We start from the raw sequence: 21,334 nt of genomic DNA, 5'->3' as shown, positions 1-21,334 counted from the left end.
CACACACATACACACACACACACACACACACACACACACACACACACACACACACACACACACAAACACACATACACATGTTAACTGGACTGACATTATTACAAAGCAGTAAGATGCGTGTAATACAACCCTCAGGACTCATTAATTGAAGCTTAACATTTCCTTGTCCCATCATTCAGGGTTGAGTTTCACTGCCTGTTACTAACTCATGCCTATTAAGTACTTCACTTTAAGTTATCCCTTTGTCTCCACCAGTTCTTAAAATATTATACCATAACTCACCCTCTAAGTTCAGGTGAGCAGAACGTCATAAAAAGGGAGTCTAAAGTGACTCCATTTTAGAAGTGATGTAGGGCAGCCCTGAAGCCTATTCTCAACCAATATCAAATATTACAACACTATACCTATCTTTAAAATCCCTTATCCTTACCTTAGTGAGCAGTATGTAATAGTCATTTTGCAATACCAAAGTAAAATAAAATCGGAAAGAGATAGTCAGTACATTCACTAGTAAACAGGCACATGATATTTTATATCAGAAAGATTCTAATTCAATAGATGATACATTTATTTTTTCCAATACCAGCATGTGACATGCTGTACAACCACACAAGGCACTCCCACACAGGCTGCCTCTTGTTACACCTAAAGAGACTTCCTGACATATGCTTCTCCTGAAAGCACATGCTTTACTGGCTTAACTCTTAACCTTTTCTAGGAGTCACCTTGAAGAAAGATTCTCCCTGACCCTTTCCCAGAGAAAGTTAGGAGGTATGTGACACTTATTCCTCCCAGCCAGCCTTCCTGCTTCTGGCTACTGCTCAAGTTTAGGTCACCAGAAACACAGGTGGATAGTCTGTTTCTGAACCAACAGGTGACAGGCCATGTAGTGCTCTGTGATGGCCAAAAATAGTGACCTTTTTTCTTGACTCAGTATTTTCCAACCTGTTTGACCACTATATTTCATAAGTACTAGACGACCTGCTCCAATTATATAAATTTTGTTTCCCCATAATATAGGGTCAGATATGTCAAATTCTGGGATACTCCGGAGTGAATTCTTGTTATTTACTCAACATGTCAGTTTTTTTTTCACTTTTGTGTGAATTTGTAGGACACTCACATAACGTTTCATGGAACAAATTATCCTAGTTTCCAGTCAGTTAACTTTATATTTTTTTCTGATGAATGGTCGCTGCATACAACCAAAGCCTAGGGCATATACATTTTGCATGATGTACCTTTCAGTAATGTCAAGTCAACAACAGAATCTGTGCCAGTGTTGCAGCAATACATTATGTAACAAATTTCCCTCAACTTCCTTGGGAGATAGTGTTAAAATCCTGTGTTTTGGTATTCTAAGATGGCTGGTCATAAGTGAGAAGCTAGTATCCTGTGCTCTGACATTTTTGTCAGAAATAGTAAGACTTTGGTGGCCATCTCTGTGGCAGAGGAGGATAAAGTCTTGACTACATCACTGGTGATCTGAGTTTGACTAGTATTTGGGGTGCCTGTAGGAGGAGTTGGCCAGAAAGGATGGGAGTGAGGGGCAGTGGTGGCTCATCCATCCTGGGGAGTAGGGAGTTGGTCCTGCTCACTACATGGGTGATGCCTAGCAGGAGCATTAGTTGTTCACCCAATGGAGTTCCAAACCAGCTGGGCTTGTGCTAGCATAATGCATTTGTACTAAGTAGCCAGGGGGAAATTAACATGTGGAAGCACACTTCCCCTTGGGAGGTAGCAATTGCCAGCTTGGACAAGTTGTTGAGGGGGGAGAGGTGGCCATTCCTAGAACCAGGAATCTGTCATACTCCCTACTGCCTGCGTCTTGCCAGGGAAATGATGGGCTGAGAGAACACACACAAACACAAGCACACGCGCGTGCACACACACACACACACACACACACACACACACACACACACACACACACACACACACACACACACACACACACACAAAAGTGTAAGAATTTGAGCATTTCCATGCTGTATTCCAGAATCTAACCCTCAATAATTTTTGAGTGGAGGTTATTGCTTATTGGATTTACTCTTGTTTCTCCATGAATTATAATTATCAAGTTACCTCATATGTTAAAAACAACAGTATATTTGAATGTTTATGTTTTATGTTAGTAATGTAGCTATTTGCATGCTACATTTTTAATATAGTTCACTACTCTTTCTTGTTTGTATTTATCTGTGAGGCTACTTAAATTTAAAGACATTAAAGAAAGAATCATTGTATCAAAAATATAGTATTCCCACTTTTTATGTATAACTCCTTTTTTGTTACAAAAGATTTATCCTGGCACTTTCAATAACATTTAGGAAAACCATCAACATAAAGTATTACTTGTTACATTTCAGTTTTAACCTGACTTTATGGCACAGATGCACAACAGGCTTCAAAAATTATCTTCCATGACTGCAGCCACATTTATAGTGCTTCTTAAAATGTTGCTTCAGGTCAGGTATGTACTGCCTTGGCTGACCTCCATGCACTCCAGAGATAAAAGACTCTGAAAACAGAACAAGTGTCATTGGCTTTTTAATCCAAACTAATTCAAGAAATTGTATCATCTGAACATTTTAATGCAAGAGTAGTTCCCTAAAGCAGCTATGTAAGATTATTTACAAAGAAAACAGACAGTGAAGAAAGAGTATCATTACATATACTAGTGAAAATTCAGGGAATTAAATTGCTCCAGATCGTGACCATTTATAAATTGTTAATAAAGAATGGCAGGGACTATCCAGATAAGAACAATGAGTACACATATATTGCAAAAAGGTGGGTTGGATATTTTATAGTTGTTCCAGATCCAAGTAAGAATTCTTGTTTGTTAATAAAAAAGGGGCCAGGGTGACTGTTTTCTGTTGTTCCTAAAATTAAATATAAATTCTAAATATCAAGTTCTGTTTTTTTTCCTTTTTAAACTATGGCAAACATATTCAGACACCAGCTATGCTTGGGAAGGAGAGTAAAAGTTGGTTAGAAAGAGAATTAGTTTACATACTGATTAATGGGACAAAGGGTCAAAACATTAGAAATTTACTTAGCAGTTTATATAAAGAGATAATAAACATTTGTGATTCTGACCATAATAAAACAGATATTACTTGTTATAATGGGTGCTTTGACCAGGACTGCTTTGATATCATGAGCAATTATTAAGAAATAGCAATTAGTTGGAAATAGCAACAAGAGAAATGCCTTCTATATAGGGAAGACAGATCGCCAATTCAAAGAAAGAATCCTTCGCCATATAGGTGACATTGCCCATTCTGACAAGACCAATGCTTTAGCACATGTTAAAATGCATCCTACACACTCCTTTAAGTTTATGGTGCCACAGTTGATTCCTGAAAACATAAGGGGAGACGATGTGCAGAATCACACTGAAGTTACTGAAATTGATTGTATCATCAACTTACGAACTGGTAGTGAACCTGGACTTAATGGTGTGGTACCATTAAAACCTATTCTAAAGACCAAACGTTTCAAAACCTGTCACTGATTTTCTCAGCTAGCTTTGAGTCAAGGAAAAGTATGCACCCACCCACCTCTTTCTTCGCTATTTCTTGCATATAAAACTTTATTGGTATGAACTGGAGGGATTGGCTCATATATGCACTGTGATTGTTTTAGGCTGTTCCATTATGGTTCATGCACTGTGAATAACAACCCTTTATGTGACAAGATTCATCTCACTGAAACAAAGTGTCAATTTACTACATCATGTTTTATTTTTAACTAAGGTGTTGCATTATTTTTTTTAATCCACCTGAAGAAAGAGGACTGGTATCTGCTCTAGCAGAGCAGTGTTTATTTTGAAAGCAAATGCACCTCATGGTGTGATGTTTTAACTTACACTTGACGTTTTTCCACTGACTGGGTTCTAGGGAGGGTGTAACTTTACCATCATGTCCTGATAGGATGTTTTACCTCTGGTTTACACAGGAGGTGTCAGTTTGTGTGAACCTCTTGATTGGTTAAACCTTCCTTAAATGGAACATTTTTTTTTCAGTTGCAACAGGATCTGAGGAAGGAAAATCCCGAAAATGCTTATCCATACTGAATGGTGCACCTTTTTGTGTTTTTATATATTTTTCCACAAGGATTTTGCTATGAATATTTCCCTTTTATTGATGGTTCATTTTAATAAAGGATTTTAAGAGTTTTTGGATGTCCATGGTGGTTCGTTTGTGATTTACTGACTGCATTGCCTTTTCTTTCATGGAACACCTTCAGCTGCTAACAGGTTTGTTTTGGACTGTTTAGTATTGGGAAAAGGCTGATGCAGCTGAGTTTATACTCTATAAATTATAGGTTATTTGGGGATGGGGACTTGATACTAATCCACAAATACTTTCACAATGACAATATGGCAGCATTGATGGGTGCTGAGTTCAAGCATCCTCTGTGCAGAACCGGGAATAATGGTGTATTTCTATATGTGCATGTTCCAAGGTCAGCTATTAGAAGTAATTCTTTTCTTTGTAGAGCTGGAAAATTATGGAATGCACTTCCAATAAAGATCAGGAAGACTGATAGCCTCAATACTTTTAAAAAGGATGTGGATGAGTGAGAAATTATAAGCCTTATTGTGTTGGCTACAAACTCATTGATGGCTTCTATTGGAATGGACAACATTGAAAAGTTAAGTATTCGCCATAACGTTCCATCTGTGTTGTCCATTTTCATTCTTCCTGAACAAATAGGTTCAGATCCAATACTCAGATCAGACTCAGTCTCAATTTCCAGCTCGTAGAACACTGAAACTCTCAAGCTCCTCCCTTACCCATAATGCACCAGTCCCATACCATACCTTAGATCTTGTTTGCTGACCTTTTAGATTATATAGTAATTAACAAATAACAAGGATGTGAGATAACTGTATCTGAAGCTCAAATGAAGGAACATTGGTTCCTTTAGCATCTTCTAATCCTCTCAGGAGTCAAATCAGTAGGGGGTTGGAGAGAGGGAAGTTGAGGAAAAATGAAAATGGACAAAACAGATGAAACATTATGGTGAGTACATAACTTTTTTTATCTGATGTTGTCATTTTCATTAATTCCTCTATAAATGGGACAGAATCCCCAGCTACCTAAATCCTGGAAGGACTCAAAGGAAGGATATTCCTGAGCACCACTGAAACGAAAGCCACTCTTCCCCTAGAGACTAGATCTAATTTCTAATGAGTAATACAGGTAAGAAGATTAGCCCAAGCTGCAGCTCCACAAATATCACCCTAAGAAGATCTGGATAAAAATACAGAAGAAGTTGCCATAGACCTGGTGGAATGAGCCTTTAAAGGTTTTGGCAAAGACAAACCCAATTTTCTGTAAACAAAGGCAATACAATCAGATAACCATTTGGCTAAAGTCACTTTAGTAACTGGTTTGCCCAATTTTGAATCCGAAAATGAGACAAATAATTGATCTGATTTCCTGAAAATTTTTGTCCTATGTAGATAAAAATGCAACTGTCTTTGAACATCCAACAGGTGTAACATATACTTTCCTTTGTTTGAGAAATTTGGAAAGAAAACTGGAAGATTGATAGATTGATTGATGTTAGATTCTGATACCACCTTAGGAAGGAAGGAAGGATGGGTTGGTTTTGTAAGGATACCCTATCCTTATGAAAAGTGAAATAAGGAAGCTTAGAAAAAAGGGCTTGATGTTCAGAGACTCTTCTAGCAGAGGTAATGGCCACTAAAAAGACAGTTTTCCAGGTTAAAAAATTTAGTTCACATTTGGGTGACAGTTCAAAGAGGGATTGGGTCAAAGATTCTAAAACCAAATTCAAATCCCATGAGGGAGTGGGATCTTTAAAAGGGGGTCTAATGACCCCCTTATAAAGACCTTACAAAGTTTGGAAGAAGCTAAAGACAAATTATTTACTCCAATGTTTAAATTAGGAATGGGAGAAGATTGTACTTTAATAGCTGAAAAAACTAGCAACTTCATTAAAAATTGTAGTAAAAAACTCAATAACTTTAGGTACTGGTGCTGAAAAGGGATCAATATAATTTTGCAGCACCCAAACAACAAATCTTTTCCATTTACATTTGTCCATTTTTCTACTGGAAGCTTTCTGGGAAGATAAAAAACTGTGATGGATGAGGGAAGAGAGCCTGGGCTGTCTAGCCATCAATGGAAGTAGAAAAGCCACATGGTCAACTTTAGGCCTAAAATGTCTGGGTGTATCATATCTGTTGGGTGAGACAGGAGGTCTAGAAGTGGATCCAGAATTCATGGAGGGTGAAGCGGATGAGGCCAAAGAAAGGAGAACCAAATCTGATAAGCCCAATAAGGTGCAATGAGGATGACTGTGCTCTTCAACTGAGATGCTTTCTGAATGAACTTGGGGATTAGAGGTACTGGGGGAAAGGCATAGAGGAGACCAGGGGGCCAATCATGGAGAAGAGCATCTCTCAGTGATTCTCTAGTGGGGGATCAAGACAAAGAATGTGCTGCACTTGTTGTTGAGAGGAGATGCAAAGAGGTTGTATCAAGGTTGGCCCCATCGAAGGAATATCTTTTCTGCCACTTTCATGTTGAGTGACCACTCAGGAGGTATTAGAATGGCCTGCTTAACCTGTTGATTATCATTGTGGATTTCCCCAGAATGTGCTTTGCTATCAGAAATTAATTGGATGAGATTGCCCATCGCCACACTCTCAAAGCTTCTTGACACAGGGGATAAGATCTGGTTCCTCTTTGTTGATGTACCAGACCACTGACATATTTTCTATCTGAATCACAATGCTCCTGGAGTGGACAGTGTCTTGAAAGGCCTGCAGTACTAGGAGACCTGCCATTTCCAGGACATTGATCTGCATGTTGGCCTCTTCAGGGTACCATGTGCTTTGGACTATCTTTCTCAAGAAGTGCCCCCCCCCCACACGATTTGGGAAGCATCCGTGGTAACTATGGTCTTCAGCTGAGGGAAATGAAGGGTTGACCTTCCATTATGTGATCAGAATAAATCCACCAAAGGAGGTAATTTCTGCATGTCTGAGTCATCTCGATTTGGGTGGATAAAGGCTAGTGAAGAATAAACTATTGAATCGCTAGGGTCCACTGAAGAATTCTCATGCGGTATCTTGCTAATACAACCAAAACTATTGCAGCAGACATTGACCTCAATGCTTGAAGAATCAATCGAACTGAGGGAGAGGAATTTTGAATGAGCCTTTTGACCTGGAATCATGTGTTTTGTACTCTTGATAAAGGATGGGAGGCTGTGAAGGATACTGTGTTGAGCAAAGTTATGATGAACTACAGTATCTGAGTTGGTTCTAGTTGAGATTTGTTGTGACTGATAGTAATTCCCAGGTGAGTGCATAACTGGAGTACATAATCTCATGCTTTGATCAGATAATGCCTGTGGTTATGAGCTGGTCATCTAAGTAAGGAATGCCCACAATCCTCAAGTGAGCTACCACTACTGTCATGCATTTGGTGAACACCCTGGGAGTTGTGGTGGGACCAAAGGGTGGCGCTCTGAATTTGTAATGACTAGCTCGCAGCCGGAAGCATAGGTATCTTCTGGATCATCTGTTCATTTTTATGTGATAGTACTCATCCTGAAGATCTATTGAGCAGAGCACATCCAGTCATCCTTGTACAGAAAAGGCAGAATGGACAGAAGTGTGATCATCTGGAACTTGGTGTACTGAACTGACTTGTTCAGAATGCTGAGATCCAAAATTGTTTCCAGTCCCCTGTTTTCTTTGGCATTAAAAATAATCTTGTGTAAGTTCTGGACTCTTTCTGGTCTGGGGGGACCTCTTGAGTGACTCTTTTTTCTAGCAGATTTTTTATTTTTAAAGCTGCTGCCTTTCTCAGACTGGGTGGAACACTGGGAATTTTGTTTATTTTTGAGGGGTAGGGAAAAGAGTATTATATAATGTCTGGAAATAATCCTCTGCACCCATGAATCATTGTAATCTCTAGCCAGGCTCTCTGGTGCAGGGATAAATGACCCCCAACTGCCTCCAGAGGTGGACAACTGGGCTTCCTTTCAGAAGTGCTGGTAGGATCTGTCAAATAAGGTATCTGTAGCTCCTTGGTGTTGCAGGCCACCTCTGTTGTGTGGGCAGTGTCTTCCATTAGAGTTTCCCCCCAATGCCCCTGGGGAAACTATCTCCACATGGATCTTGGAAGGGACCTTGTGACTTTCTGAACCACATTTTTTGACCACCTCATTGATTCCTAGAAAAAGTACTTTAAGGAGTCAAAAAAATAAACACCCACAACAAAGTGGGTTTTACCATCCTGTTCACACCTGGATAGTGTGTCTTTAACCTTGGGCCAAATAAATAACTTCCATCAAAGGAAGAATTGACGAAGAAAGGAAGGAAGACTTGATGGGCTCTGCAAAATTGCACAAGTGCATCCAGGCATGCCTCCTAATGGAAATGCCTGAACCCGCCACCTATGAGATACCTTCAGCTGCATGTGAGATGAGCTTCATGGACGAATTTGAAATAGACTGTAGGGTAGCCAGCTCTGAGGCAATTGAGCTCTCTGCCTCATAAGTAATGGTCCCGGGTATATGTTATTTAACGGACCATTTGGAATGTCGAATACCGGAAGTTCGAGTGGGGAAGTTCAAAAAATAGAAATGTCGAAGCCGTGGAAATTCAAATTCTTTTCCAGGGAAAGAATTTGGTTGGCTGTTTCCATGGCTTCGACATTTTCTCTACTGTGGTGCGAAAGTTACGGATCAGGTTAAGGTAAGTGTGTGAGTGTGATGGATGTTGGGGTGAGGGTGAGAGTAAGGTAAGTGTGCGATAGTGATGGAGCTTAGGGTTAGGGTGTGGGTAAGGTAAGTGTGCGATAGTGACGGACCTTAGGGTTAGGGCGCAGGTAAGGTAAGTGTGCAATAGTGACGGACCTTAGGGTTAGGGCACGGGTAAGGTAAGTGTGTGATAGTGACGGACGTTAGGGTTAGGGCGTGGGTAAGGTAAATGTGCGATAGTGACAGACCTTAGGGTTAGGGTTTGGGTTAAGGTTAGTGCATAGACAGTTGTGTATGTAAGGTGTAGTGTAGGTTTATTAGGGTTTTGGTGTGCTTGTGTTGTGTGTGTGTTTTTCAGAACAACAAATTTATTCCCTGGGGAAAATATTTGCTGTTCTGAGGTTTCGATGTTGTCATATTTCAAACTTCCAAGTTCCAACATATGGTGCTCAAAATTTTGGAAGTTTGATTATATGACATAGACCCATGGTCCCAGAGAGGGATTTGTTAAGTTCTTTAATCAAATCCCTCTGGAGTCTGGTGAAGTGTGCCAAGTAATTCAGTGAATGAAGTGGAAAAGTTGCTGAAGAATATACATGGTTCCTGAATCTGTCCAACACCCTAGACTTCATGTTTGGGGGATGAACACAGGAACTTTGTTCTGCAAGTTCCTTTTTGTGGCCACTGCTACGACCTTGTCATCAACTGGTACTACATTGCTCCAAAGGTCCCTACCTTGGGTGGTGCCAGGATCCAGTCTGGTCTCCTGAGGATCAGCTGAAAGGAATCAGGTACTTTTCTTGCCCATCGAGAGATCACATCAATGAGCCCATTAATGGTAGGAATCACCCAGGAGGTAGATGGGCCAGACCCAAAGGCTTCCAGGAATACTGATTCCTGTTAGGAAGGGTTGTAGACAGACCAGCCATCCCTTTGCTTGAGGATCTCTAGTATGTCTTCAAGGAGACGTCATCAAGTGGTGATCTTGGGGGCCCTTCCCCCTCATCAAAATCAGTATTCTGCATGTCAGACTGTTGAGGAGATTCTAAGTGCCTCCTTTTGCACTTTTACTTTCTACGGATTTCTTTGGCGAGATGTTCTGAAGAAGTATCAGAAAATATCAATATACCCTGTTGGATATCTGAGAGACATTGAGCTGGCTGTCCCTGTGGTGCAGGAAGTTGAGGCTCAAGATGCAAAGACAACTAGGTCTGGGAAGTAAGATCTGAGGAAGGTGGATGCATCCTTTCTCATGGAGCAGAGAAAACTCTCTCTACTACCTCGAAAACAGAAAGCCTCAGAGAGAAAGAAACTGATGGCTCTGAGAAGACATCCTTCCAGACCATAAGCTCCTTCTGACCCAAAGGCAACCCACTTAAGGCAAGGGTCAGAGCTGAGCTATCTAGTGCCAAGGCTTTGACAGGCACAGATGGCTCCGACAACCTTAGAGTTGACTTCAGCACCTCAGATCCTGCCCCAGTGCTATGGCTTCGAGAGTCATCCACTTCCAACATGCTCAAAATGCGTCCACTCAGAGACGGTATCAGCGTAGAAGATATAATGATCTTCAGATCCAAAATGGCAGATCCAGGATTCTGGAAGCCAACTGCTCCAATATTAAAGGTCGTATTGGAGAAAAAGACAAAATAGGCGGGTAGTACTCATAAAGGTCTCCAGACCCAATGGGGCAGGAGCCAGAAAACCCCTATTTGAATGTGCGTCAAGAGGAATTTCCTCATCATCCTGTCCACATCTGCTTCAGTCAGACTTCTGGAGGAAGAAGAAGAAGCTATTGATGAAGCCCTAGAATGGTGATGCCTTTCCAGAAAAGGAGATGGTAGATGAGAAGATAATGGATCCAGGAGGAGATCAGATCCAGGGTTACTTATCCTTATGCTTTTTCATATCCAAGGGGGTCAGATGCAAAGATTTTATCATAGTTTTTGGATCCAAAGTAGTTGGACCAGGGGATTTCAACTTTGGATCTAAAAGGATCAGATCGAAAGCTTTTGAAACTTTTAGAAGCAATTCCAAACCCAGATCTGAAGAACTGCTAGGGTCTAAGAAACACATTTTAGCCTCTTTTTTGTCATATTTTTTAGGGGTTTGAAATCCAGATGCTGTATCAGAGGATTTTGAAGGGAGTAATCCTCTCAAAATTAGTTTATTTATGTGATCAATAAGGGCTCTAGGGTTAAAGTCCTCACAAATATCACAGGCAGAATCCAAAAGGGCCAGGTCTAAACAATAAACACACATAGCATATGCATCTCATAACTGAATTTTATGGGCACGGGCTGTACATTTTTTTAAAACTGGAGGGTTTCTCATCCATATCTATTGAAAATTAATAACAAGAAAAGAATATTATAATTTATTTATTTTTTAAATAACTAGTAAAAGATGAAGAGAAAGTATTACCAACAATGGTAAGAGAAGGAAATACCTTAAAGGTTTAAGGCAGAAAAAAAGAAAGGGAAAATACCAACTATGGCATTTAGCAATACACTAAAAAGTGTTGCAAAGGCAAGGGAGGATGCCTGTTAAAACTTTTACTAACAGAAAAGTAAAAAGATAAAGAAAGACATTTCTACTTTTACTCACAAAACATTGCTACTACTCAAGAGCTAACAGTCCGTACACAAAGGCAGGAAATGAGATCTGAGATATGGTAGGGGACTAGTGCCTTATGGGTAAGGGAGGAGCCTGAGAGTTACAGTGTTCCACGAGCTGAAAAAAGTGGCTGAGTCAGATCCAAGGATTGAATCTGAACCCATTTGTTGAGGAATAAATGAAAATTACAACATCAAAAAAATAAATACTATTATAAGTACAGGAACCGAGTTTTCATAATTCCCAGAAAAGTGGACAGTTTTTCCAGTAGCATTCAGTATTACAAGATTTTCAAAATATGAATATTACACTAGACAACATTATAGAATTCAAATCACAAAATAAAATATCAGACTTGGACCACTTTGGGTATAACTTCTATAGTGGATAATTACATATTGAAATACTATTTTCAAATTCTAATTAATGAAGTAGTGCCTAATCCTAGAGAAACAATGAACCACTATAGCTCAATAAAGCAACAAATTAATGTAAAGAATATATCAGGTTTCTCTAGATCTCAAAGTTCCCCCCAAACCTGTTGGTGCTTGGGAATGGAAAAAAAATATTTTCAACTTTAACTTATTATCACTAGAACAGAAGGTGATTAAACATTAGAAAATTTAATTCATCAATAGATCAAGTGATACTAATAAATATCTTCTACAGAATTTATTGGTATTTCTCTAAACAATACAAACTTAGTCTATCAGCTAGTCCTATGTGATGTTGTGTTTTGGGCTCTATGAGTCTGTGTGTGTGTGTGTATGTGTGTGTGTGTGTGTGTGTGTGTGTGTGTGTGTGTGTGTGTGTGTGTGTGTGTGTGTGTGTGTGTGTGTGTGTGTGTGTGTGTGTGTGTGTGTGTGTGTGTGTGTGTGTGTGTGTGTGTGTGTGTGTGTGTGTGTGTGTGTGTGTGTGTGTGTGTGTGTGTGTGTGTGTGTGTGTGTGTGTGTGTGTGTGTGTGTGTGTGTGTGTGTGTGTGTGTGTGTGTGTGTGTGTGTGTGTGTGTGTGTGTGTGTGTGTGTGTGTGTGTGTGTGTGTGTGTGTGTGTGTGTGTGTGTGTGTGTGTGTGTGTGTGTGTGTGTGTGTGTGTGTGTGTGTGTGTGTGTGTGTGTGTGTGTGTTTGTGTGTGTGTGTGTGTGTGTGTGTGTGTGTGTGTGTGTGTGTGTGTGTGTGTGTGTGTATGTGTGTGTGAGTGTGAGTGTGTGTGTGTGTGCGTATATATATATATATATATATATATATATATATATATATATATATATATATATATATATATATATATATGTATATATATTACAGTATTGCTGTTTTAAGACTAACGTGCAGCTGTTGCTACCATTCTCATTGAAATGCTGGTACATCTGTGTTATTGGTACTGCCATTCAACATTGCTAGATAATTAGAGACATACATCATAGCACCTATTGGTTAGTATACCTTACCCAGTGACTTGTGTTGAAACTCTTGTTGGGAGTACCCTCATACCCAACAGCAGTAGCACCTTGAAAAACATAAAATTATTATTAACATAATCTGCATGAATCTAATACTGTCCAGTGTTGTATTGTTTGGTTGCAACTGACAACAGATCAAGTTGTATTGTTTGATTGAACAAGTCTTACTAGATAACAAAATGTAATACTTAACAATATATGATTAATGGCTATAATACATATTTAAGTCACTGGAATCAAGATATTTCACAGTTTCACTGCAAGAAATGGTCGAAAGACTTACTCTGATTGAACAATGTTGAGAAAGTTGCAGTCTTTCACTTCTCTAATTAATACTGACTTGTGATATAAGGTAGGGGGTTATTTACGAAAAGATATTTTTGTCTGTTTGTTGTGATTTCAAGTTCATTTCCTAAATCACCTTTCATCATAAAGACATATGTTATCTGAGAATACTTATATATTAATGCTGTTATATGTATTTACTGCATTTAGCTTTATTTTGTTAAAAAAATACTAAAGAGGTAATGTTTTAAAAAAGTAAGACAGTAAAAAACATGAGACAGCATATTGGACAAACATACATTTTTCCACACTGAAGTGTCATTGAAAGAAAATTGTTTGGATTTTGTAGAAACCAAACAGCAAAGAGCAAAGATTAACAAGATCTAGTAACAATGGAAATATAATGGCTAACATTTCTACATTCCATAAACCAGCCTAGATTTAATAGCCAGTGATGTACTAAAAATAGTATTAGCAAGTAAATGATAATCTTGTATCACTTTAGCACTGTTATCTTCAAAAGGCTGAACTCTTAAAGAAACTGAGAGATTTCAGATATTTTGCATAGAAGCAAACAAAATAGCAGGTAAACCAGAAAAGAATTTCAGAAAAGGTTAACTATAAGTCAAAAAACTCAATTTAGTGAAAAAAAAATATTGTACAAGTAACCAGGGCTCTAGAAATAAAAAAAACGAACTTCTATTCCCCAGGAAAACATTTTTTTCAACACACCAAGTATGTGACAGTTTGTACTATGTACATTTTTTGATTTTCAAAAACCATTATTGGCAGTGATTCTTAACTGCAAGCTGTAAAGCACTTGCCTTTGTGTGTGTGTGATGAGTAATACAAGTTCTTCATTACTGAAATGAGTACATTTTCTCATGCTTTTGGGAAATATCTATGAATAAAAGCTAATGTTTTTCTATTAAACCAAAAACCGGTTAAAATAAAACTATAATTACCTAAATTTATGGAGCTATGTCTTAAAGCCCCGCAGCGAGCATTTTTTCAAGTTCTCCCATTCTCAGCATTTACAGGTTTATCCTTACATTCAGTATAAAATTAGAAATGTCAGTCTGACTCATATGGCATGTTTAAACTTACTGGACAAACAGTTAGTAAAATAATATTAGATTACTTGTTAGGAACGTAAACGGTGTGTTGCAATTCAGAATCATTTCATGCTATTTATTTTATTCAATACTATATGAGGACAGTGCAGAAATGAGACAATTGAACACGTTTCTTTCATATTCAGTGATAAATTCAGTGACCATCTGTAAACTGAGGACAATGACCCTGTAGCCATGTAAATGCTTCAGATGCTTGTTATGATATTTGACTGTGAGCTAAGTTGCACTAAGAATGTTGCAGCACTGGTGTTTACAATGTGATTCATACCCCAGTGTGTCTAAATATAAGGGATATGTTCTCTGTGTTCTTTATAATTTCAGCCACTGGCAAAGTTGGTATTGGTGCCAGCACTCTATAGTAATTTGGCCTCATCTCTTCTGGAAAGAAAGTAATATTAGGCATGTCTCATAGCTTGATGCTCCCATTTGGCTGGCTGAGGAACTATGCATCGGACTTCTTGGAGAGGATACTAACTCACATCTGCTCATTATTCTGTTCCAAAACAAACAAGAACTAGCAGTCAGCACAGCTATGTTTCTGGCTGGGAATAAAATGTTGACATTTTGATTGCTTTTAGCAATGTATTTTCCTTTGTTCTTAATGCTAAACTTTAGGAAAGCTATCTCTGCACTTAGTCATAACTGCAAAGGATGAGAGCAATTTAGATTTCCTTAGTTATCCATGGTTATTCATCTGCAGCAAAAACACTAAAAAAGGGGAAAATAAACTGCATGAATCATTTAATCTCTTCTGTTACTCTCAGACATAACATGGCAATCCTTGCAAATTAACTAACAAGTTCACACAGTCACAGCTACATAAATCTAGTCATCTTGTCTGAGTTATGCACACTGGCCACTGTTGCAATGCAAAGGATCAGCATTTGATTTTCATTACATTCTTAACTAATTATATACTTGCACATTTTCTGTAAAGCTATTGTGGAATAAATATTTGGAAATGGTTCAGTAGGAATAGTCTGCAATGCGTTTCTATTTACATAGCTAATGTTTAGCGACATGAATTAGGGTTACTTGGAATAGTTATGTGCCTCACTGTTTTGTTGTGCTGATAACGTCAGGTAGTTCTATTTCATCTATGATTGCTGTCTCAGATGCCCCGACTGTCTGTCCGCTTACTTCTGGAAACAACCACACAAGTATGCCTTACAGAATTTTACAAATACCTTAAATGCCTAGCTGCTTCATCAAAGCAATTTCACATATTTCAATGGCATATCACTTAAGTGGAGATAAGAATTAAAAATAAGTAATGATGATTTTTCAGGTCACATTTTGTTTTAAGTTATATATTTTGCATCAGATAAACAACTACAATGCCAGCTCCATTGACACTTTAGGACAAAGCCCAGGCTATGGCCCAGGAGACCCAAGTCTGATTACCTGCTCAGGCATCTGTTTCTTCTGGTGTGGAGGATGATGGGTGAATGGTGTGCCTCTCCTGCAGGAAGGGCTGGAGCAGGACTTTTCAATACCACAACTGCTCAGAGGAGGGGTGACAATGCATTGGGGAGATCCTGGGGCATACATTCATTACAGCAATCCAAGAGTGTGATAGCCTTCGGCACAGGTTCACAAAAGTGTGCACTCACATAGATGGGGGCATAGAGGTCCCTGTAGTGATGCAGTTTGCAGGTTATCCACCCAGGACATAGGTTACGGCTATATCAGTAGAAGCATAAGCTTCTATATGGCTGTCTGGATGATAGCCCCACCAGACAGCCCTCATCTCTGTGCTGAGATGCCTAGTATGGGGGAAGTAATGGGCTCTAGTCCACAACGAAGGGGCTCAACAGTCAGCAGACATGAAGGGAGAAAATACGGAAAAAAGATATAGCTATATACTGGCAGCAAACATCCAACTACCTGGAAACTAATTTCTTGTAATCTCCATTGACTTCTTGACATTTAAAACCTTGTGGTACAGTGGTTGCCAGATACTCAATGCAGTTCCTAAACTAAATGAATCTCTCATGCACTCTGATGTAAGCTTAACTATATCATAGACTTAATGGTAAAGGAACTTTAACAATGCTCACCTCCCTTAGGTTTTTCCCAATTTGATAAGACATAGTAAACTTGAGGGAAATAAAAGTAAACTAAATTAAAGGTACATATCTTTTAACTTTTAAGTATATTCTCGTCCTAAACACACAAAAAAGTTAAACATGGTACTCAAGTTGTGGAAAGCTTATTATGTAATGTGCAGTGACATAGTTATATTATTGTGTAGCTGTTCATTTAAACCTTATTGGCTACATACTGATTAGAGCAACCAACATTTTTCCACATGAAAATGGTAAATTAGTTTGAAATCCTTTACCATTCTGTGAAGTCACAATGAAAGCATCTAGTGCATTATTTGTTATAACCCCTACACACAAGAAAAGACAGATTAATAATGCATAGTTAATTACATAGTATATGATATTATATCAATGGTCAAAACCGTCTCACAGCAAAATGGCAAAAGTGTCAATCCTTAGAAATATTTCACAAAAGAGCACTTCATGGTATAATATAGAACATGTAGAAAACTGAACAAAATAAAACAGAAAAAATTCACAGAAAGACAAATTTTTAATGCAAAAACACAATCTAAACATTAGATGAAAGAAAACATTTACACACTGAACTTAGCCTTCCTGCAACCCCATTTCATGAAGCTTCACCCACATATTTTTCATATTCCAGGCACTAACTCCAGAAAGCACAAATATTAAAATGGAAGTAAGGTTCTACTATCCAGAGAACAATATCCTCAAAATGCATATATGTAACAAAGTAAATAAGCAACAAGCAGGTACCCACAATGAAAGACTATTGCAACACAGACCCCTGCAAAAACACCTCTGCTATTTAATAATCATTAAATTGTCCATTAAGCAATTATTGCACAAGCTAGCATTTAAACAAATTACAATCAAGCCAGCTTGCTCAGGCAAAAAGGAAGCCAATACCAAAGCTGAGAACCACACTGAAAAGTATGACCCAGCTTTACTTGCAGTTCTACAAGTAATTTATCCATTAGTGCCAGTACAGAATGGTAAAGCATGGTAACTGTAGATAGCTGTATCTATATCGCCAAAAATATCAGGTCAATGCAAAAACACATTGCTGGTGCATGTATAAGTTAAGTGGCCACTGCAAAGGGTAAACAGTCACTATAACATAAAAATGGAGAAGAATGGTAAAAAAAAAAAAAACATTTGGCCAACACCTGGAGCTCTGACATACAGGGATAAAGCCCTGTCTATGATCCAGGTGACCTCTTTTCGATTAACAGCATAATCACCTGGGGGGGTCAAATAGAGGGAGGATAAGCTTCAGCACCCAGCACCCACTTGCTCACCATGGAGATGGATGTGCCCAGGCCTTTCACATTACGACATCAGCTGGTGAGCCTGTATATGATCAGCCATATAGGAAGCTGTGCTGACTTATGCTTCCCACAGTGCATAAACTTCTGAGTCATTGGAAAGATGACTGTGGAAGCCCTACATGTCTCTTCCTCTCCCCAAAGTAGCAATTAGGGGACAAGCAGGCCACCTGGAGGGATGGGGGTTACACAGGAGTGAGAATTACACCAAGACCTGATATCTGTTCCACTCCTGTAACTCGACTCTCAGCTCCCGTGGGAGCAAATAGATTGATAAGGCTTTCTGAGCTGGAAATGACTGGGCCAGAGGTCTCTTGCCCAATCCTGGGGAAGCCTCTTGAGGAGGGGGAATGGAGCAGTTAGATGCAGGTAGGAGAGCCATTAGGTGAGGTTTAGTAGAGAAGGAAAACAATTGGCTATCAACATGTTCCTGGCCCATTTGTAGTTCAAGTCTGTGAAAGAGTAAGAAGCATTAAACAAAAAACTACATCTTCTAGAGACAACATGTGTCAAAATCTATGGTATGAGATTTCTAAACTAAATCCTGAAATTATGCAAAGTCTACCATCCAAATGTTTTCTTAACCAACAGGTCCATAGAGCATGAAAAGAACAACAATCTCAACCTAAAATCTCTTCAAAATACTAAATACTTTATGCTAGAATGCTTCCCTTTAAGAGACTTTATATCAACAGTTTAAGAAGACAAAGGCCTATGTTCTGTTATTTTGTTTCTTACTACAACTAGTAATATGTGCAGCCTATAAGGAGGCATTAGGATCTTTATAAATGGAACCTAACAACCATATATATGCAGATAGATGGCTTCACTATACAGCCATATAAGAAATTATTCTTCATCTAACATAGTGTCTTTAATATTCATTATCAAAGAATATATCTTTAATAATTATTAAATGATTTATTTATTTATTTATTTATGTATTTAACTGGAGAAGGTCCGGCTTCTCATAGCCCATTTTCAGTGAGCACCTAGGGAAAAAGTTCTAATGGCAATTACATCATAGTATGAAACAGACACACATAAACACACACACACACACACACACACACACACACACACACACACACACACACGTAAGATAGTAAACAGCAATTATATGATGACTCCTAAAGATAAAACATACTACTTAAATTTACAAATACTTACAAAATTTTACAAGGAAACAACAATTGATAAAGACAATTTTGACAAATGCTAAGAAACCTGAGGCATTTAAGAAGAAAAGATAAATATGGAAGAGGAGAAATACATTTAGTAACACAGAAACTATGTGTGTTATACAGAGACCTTTCCACATTTGAAGTTAATAGATAAAGAAGAGTTGGAGACGCATAACAAAGACAGGCGTATTCAGAAGCATAGGAGTAAGGGGGGATGACATCAGGTAATAACAATACTGTAGTTACAGGTCCATCTGGGACAAAGATGTTTCCACAGTGTATTTCAGTTAGGGAACGTGAATTCAAGTTCATGATGTGATAATGGGAGTTAATTCCATATGCTAGAAACTACAACTGAAAATATAACATCACCAAAACTATTTTGTGAAGGATAGAGTTTTAAAAAAAGAAGAAGGCTTGCTGAACAATGTTTCAGTGTGTTTGTAATAGAAGACACAAGACTTGAAAAGTCATTGTAGTGCCTGCATTCAGTTGTACAGGGGATCATAAACTCTATCTGCAGCCTATTTACTGAGAAACTCTTAAAAGTTATTAATCATGATAACATGTCTTATGTTCAATAGAAGTAAATTCTATAATCTAGCAGATCTTTTTCATTTCCCATTTCTTTTTCTTATGCCAATGGCTTTGGACTCCAATATTCATGTCGTTCATATTTTCTCATCCTTTTCCTTCCCTACAGCATGGTAGTCTCCAGTGTTACCTGTGTCAGGAGAATCTCCCTCCAGGACAGCCCATACACATGCTGAGGTGTGGGTTCTAAGGGGTACAAGCTGCTGTGTCACCCACAGTATCACCATTGGGGCACACAAACTAGCTATGCCCATGCATGCCCCTGCCACCCTCTCACAGGAAAAAAATGAGCAGGCTGATGCCTCATCATTCCACTTCCACAAGTGCCTGAGTCGCTAATTAAAATCAGGTCACCTGAGTTGTACTCAGCGCTTTATCCCACTTTGTCATGGAGGAGGCTCACAGTCTAGCCATTCTGATGTTAAAATAAGTTTTTTTAAGGTTTGTATTGTTGAATTTCCACCAAACAATTATTGTTTCAAATAGAAGATGGATTGCCTGATGAGGTAATATTCACTGTGCTAATGAGATATTTTTTTCATTATTTTTTAAACATCTGAAGACCATAATAATTTCTCCAATAAGCAAACTCTATGTCACTATATTCAATTTTAGTAATGTTTTATCTGCCAGCATTTACCATATCATACAATCAGCTTTTTTTAATAAAACATTTTAATAAAACATTTTTAATAAAACATTTCTGGACCTGTTCAAGCTATGTTATTTGTTGAGGCCCATAGATACAAAATTATCTTTGGAAAAATATCCTTAATAGCCTTATAACTCTTCCTTATTAGAATATTGGAAGAACATTGGAATTATATTTAAATTTCAAGGATCTATTCCAGAGCTGTAACTAGTTATTCTGGTGTCCTGTGGCATTCTCCGATCTGGTGCCCCTCCCTCAAATTAAGGAGTAAAAAATGTCTTCTTGTACTTGAAGACAAAAAGGGTGACTTGCTACAGCTTACAGCAGTCATAAAGTACTACAACACTGAAGCTCTGAAGCACTAAAGCACTTCATCCCTGACTTTAAGTGCAGTTTCAGCATTCATTTCTGAATGCCAGTACTGTACTGCCAACCAAGCCACAACTGACGACTGCACCTCCTGTGACACCAGGGAAATACTGCCAGTTCAGCTATCTGGAATTTTGTAAATAATTATATGTCACTTGAAAATAGTAATATGATTTATATAGAAATGTGATACTCCCAGCCCAGCTATCTGGAATTTTATAAATAATCATATGTCATTTGTGAATACTAATATAATTCATATGCTTGTCCTACAAATGTAAGAGAACTGTATGTTATGTACTGAGCTTCAAGAATGTAACCACAGTGTACCCTACTGGAAAAGAACAGAAATGTATATTAACTACATACCTGTGCAAATGTATGTTTTAATAGTAGAAGATGGAACATATAGAGTTAACTTGCAAGGCTTCAAGAAAATAGGTTGGAATCAGAATATTTTACGATTGTGTTATCTCTCAGTAAGCAGACACAATGTCTAGAGCTAGAAGTTTTCTATTGTCTTGAAACAGAAATAATTACTAGATTTCAAATGTAAGAGTGTTTCATTGTTATATGACTTCCAAGTTCTGTAAACTTCTGAGATATGTACTTCTCACATAGATATGTTAAAATTATGTTAGTTTCTGTTAACCTGGGAACTGAAGGCAGGTGACAAAGAGTGATGTCGTCCTGACTATCCCAGCAGTAATATGTGATATTAATTTAAGAACTCTCTCAGAGAGGGAGAGGGGGCATTTTGTATCTTGTCTTGGATCTAGAAACATCCATTCAGCCCTTCTCATCTGCATTTGCCTTGCTCTGTGAGTAAGATTTAGATATAGGATTTCTTTTAGAGATAGATAGGAATATAGTAAAGATTAGTTTAGATG

The sequence above is a fragment of the Protopterus annectens genome, chromosome 3.part0, assembly GCF_019279795.1.
Source record: "Protopterus annectens isolate FY-2018-M chromosome 3.part0, PAN1.0, whole genome shotgun sequence".
Classification (NCBI taxonomy): domain Eukaryota; kingdom Metazoa; phylum Chordata; order Ceratodontiformes; family Protopteridae; genus Protopterus; species Protopterus annectens.
Note: the sequence above shows the minus strand (reverse complement) of the source record.